Genomic DNA, 3,930 nt, shown 5'->3' with positions numbered 1-3,930 from the left:
TTCTTTCATCAGTGTTTCATAGTTTTCAGTGTACAAATCTTTTACTGCCTTGGTGTTAAATTTATTCTTAAGTATTTTTTTGATACTATCATAAATGGCATCTTGATTCATCAGTTAGATCATTATTTATGTATAAAAATGCTAGTGTTTTTTGTATGTTGATTTTGTATTCTGAAATTTCACTGAATTCACTTGTTTTAACAGATTTTTTTTGTGTTTGTGTATCTTTGGGGTTTTTACATATAGCTCAGTTTTACTATTAATAGAAATATTTATAATAGTGGACAGAATAAAGACTATATAATTACTGTGAATTGCCATATATATATATATATATATATATATATATATATATATATATAAAGCAAAGGCTTTGAGAAACAATACTCATCTTTGCTTTCTGTAACAAACAATGCACTTTCTATTTTCTTTTCATTATAAAATGTCAAACATGACCCAGTGGGGTTGTGATTAGCAATTAGAGAAACCCCATCCTAGGAAATAAAGTTTTCCCAAATAGCACCTACATGTCTTCTGACTGTGGTTACATGAGTAATTAAGACCACTCAGCCAAGATTTACATTTCTTGCCACCTTTAATAGCACTGATGAAAAGTAGTACTTTTTTTTTGGACTTCCTTTTCACTGTGCCTCTAAACAAGAAATTTTTGTTAAAACATCAAGAGTTTATGTTTAAAGAATGAGACATAAAAATGTTGCAGAAAATAAATGATAAATTCTTATTTATTGAAAGACATTCATTTGAGAAATAGAGTTATAATTATTTGTTAGGTAAGCTTATATGGCACATGATTATGATTAAGTTCCACTAATTTGTATTTCTGCATTATGCTTTCTGTTAATTCCAGAGCATTATATTCATGCAGCAGAGGCAGGAAGTACTGATTTTTTTTAAAAAATGTCCATCCTCTTGATAAAGCCGTGTAACATCAGGAAGATTTAGTTCGGGTCATTGTCTACCATTTGAATATGTGATACTCTAATGTTAAGAAATCAAGTCTAAGTCTAGGAAATTTAGACCAATTATTTTTGATATATAAAACTTACATATATAAATCCAGTAGTTGTACCTGGCTTTCAGCTATTTTTGTGTTGACATTTTCCATCTTTTATGGTTTGTTGCAAGCACAAAATCCATGGGATACCAGGTAATGATATAATATAGTAGTTGCACACTTTGCTTTTCCATACTGTTCAGGAATCCACAGATTTATCTGAAGGTACTTTTTTGTCTCCTATAGTATCACTAAGTATTTCATCAGATATCTTAGCTGTAGTACGTGTTGTCTGGGGAGTCACAGTGTGTCCAAAGCCTTGGTAGTGGCCCATGGGTGAAGGTGGCATAGAAGAAGCAATGGAAATTACATCTTGTGATGATGATGATAATAAGCTTGTATGTTCATTTTGATCTTGATCCTTGGGAAACAATTTTTCCTGAGATATCCCCTGACTGTCTGTCCAACACGCCTTACTTATTCAGAAATATCATCTCTAATATTTGAGACATCCCACATGGCAAGAGACGCATCAAAGCATGAGCCTTCTTATGCTTCTTGTACATACAGTTTATATGAGAATGTGTAATGATGAGCAATGGCAGTGAGGAACATCTCAATACAGATAATAAAGTGTTGGAGTCCTGTGGCCATAGCTTCTACAGTTTGCCATTCCTACATATGCTTTTCAGAAATAACGCCAACTTTTACCAACAAAGCAATAACTACTGCCTGCCAAAAAGAAACAAAAACCACCAGCTTTACACAAAGAAATTTGCCAACAGGTTGGATTGGGCTCAGTTCTTCCTTTAGTACTTTATAAAATAGCAGGAAACAATACATGGCAAACAACTATGACATGTTGTTTATTATAACCAAGTAAGTCCAAGCATTTGAAAAGCTAAAGTTCCCTTTGTCATATATACCAAGCAACTCACAGATTAAAGCAACGATAGTAGTGAAAGGTCTGACAACTGTGTACTGCAATACACCTAGTTTGCACCTAAACAGCAATACTTCTCCCATAGCCAATGGTGGACAGCAACGTAAAGGAGGGAAATGTTTCTGCTGACCTTTGGCTTCAAGGATTAATACCAGATTTGGATACCGGTGAGTTAGATAATTGGTAAGTAATCCCACCAAGTTGTAAATTACATAAGCTTCATAACATTCTCTGCAGTTATACACATATATTGCAATGCTGGGATAGTTCAACGCTATCCAACTATCTAAACTGTAAATGGGTACCACCCAAAGGATCCTTATTATTGTTTTTTGTCGTTCAGGTTGTGTATAATGCACTAAGTGTTGCAATATCACCCACAGCGATACAGGCATAGTCAACAGCAAAAAGATCCCAGCAGTAAACCAAGCTTTGGTGTGTATTCCAACCTCCAGTTTCTGTAATTCCCAGACACGCAGGGGAACGGCAACCACTATGGACACCAGGTAGATGACCACTGCTAAAGGTCGAATGCACTGTCTCCAGTTCCTCCAGGTACAAGTGCAAGGCATGTTTTCGTACAAATCAGATCCGGTTAGCAAGGGAAAAAAGCTGGAAAAGAATTGTAATGGGGAGCCCTGTTCTCTGGCTGTCTTGTCAACTCGCATACTACAGAGAAAAAGCTGTCGGGCAACTTTACTAACAGCTAGAGCCGCCTCCTGGACCGGCGCTGTGTCTTCTGCTGCTGCTGCTCCTGCAAATGCGGCCGATCAGGGTGCTATCGGGGAGCAGTGAAGGCAACATCCTTTCTTCCCCACCCTGCATCTACTGGTTTCTACTGCGGTTGAATCCCAGGCAGAGCGGCTGCTGTCACCTGGGGATGCCCTGAGCTCTGCCTGCACCATGGCTTCCAGGAGAGCAGCACCGACCAGGAACCGGCCTCTAGGCACCCTGCACGCTCCGGTTCTGTCTTGCAGCTGCTGTCCAGTCGCTCTTTTTCTTTGGGGATCGAGCTCCCTACCTCCCACACTGGCAAGTGTCTCTTAGTGCGATTCTGCTAGTAGGTAAGGCCCTAGGACCTCCTCACTTACTCGCACGGGACATCCCCTACCACAATATTGATTGTTTCTATCCATGAGGATAGAATGTTTTCCATTTGTTTGTGTCCTCTCTTATTTCCTTGAGTAGCGGTTTGCAGTTCTCCTTGAAGAGATCCTTCACATCTCTTATTAGTTGTATTTATAGGTATTTTATTATCTTTGTAGTAGTTGTGAATGGGAGTTCATTTGTGATTTGGCTGTCTGCTTGTCTGTTATTGGTATATAGGGAATGCTGGTGATCTGTGCACATTGATTTTGTATCCTGAGACTTTGCTGAAGTTAGTTATGGGTTTAAGGAGTTTTGGGGCTTAGATGATGGGGATTTCTAAATGTAATATTGTGTCATCTACAAACAGAGACAATTTGACTTCCTCCTTTCCTATTCAAAGAGTCTTTATTTTTTTCTCTTGCCTGATTGCCACGACCAGAACTTCCAATACTATGTTGAATAGGAGTGGTGAGAGAGAGCATGCTTGTCTTCCTCCAGTTTTCAAAGGGAATGCTTCCGGCTTTTGCCCATTCAATATGATATTGGCTGTGGATTTGCCATAAATAGCTCTTGTGATTTTGAGATATGCTCCATCAATACCTAGTTTATTGAGAATTTTTAACATGAAGGGATGTTGGATTTTATCAAAGGTCTTTTCTGCATCTGTTGAGATAATCAGTGATTTTGGTATTTGGTTCTGTTTAGCTGATGGATTATGCTTACTGATTTTCATATTTTGAAACAGCTTTGCATCTCAGGCATGAAGACAACTTGATTGTGGATTGTGGTGGATAAGTTTTTTGATGTATTGCTAGGTTAGGTTTGCCAGTATTTTATTGAGGATTTTTGCATTAATGTTCATCAGGGATATTGACCTGAAATT

General features: G+C 37.9%; 1 pseudogene; it reads right to left on the bottom strand.

Annotated features, from left to right (window-relative positions):
- Positions 1-1,629: 1,629 nt before the first annotated feature.
- Positions 1,630-3,197, bottom strand: LOC116548791 (annotated as a pseudogene).
- Between the last annotated feature and the right edge of the window lie 733 nt (positions 3,198-3,930).

The sequence above is a fragment of the Sapajus apella genome, unplaced genomic scaffold (genome assembly GCF_009761245.1).
Source record: "Sapajus apella isolate SASKATOON/1434 unplaced genomic scaffold, GSC_monkey_1.0 scaffold5, whole genome shotgun sequence".
NCBI lineage: Eukaryota > Metazoa > Chordata > Mammalia > Primates > Cebidae > Sapajus > Sapajus apella.
Note: the sequence above shows the minus strand (reverse complement) of the source record. Positions and strands in the feature narration are given on the sequence as shown.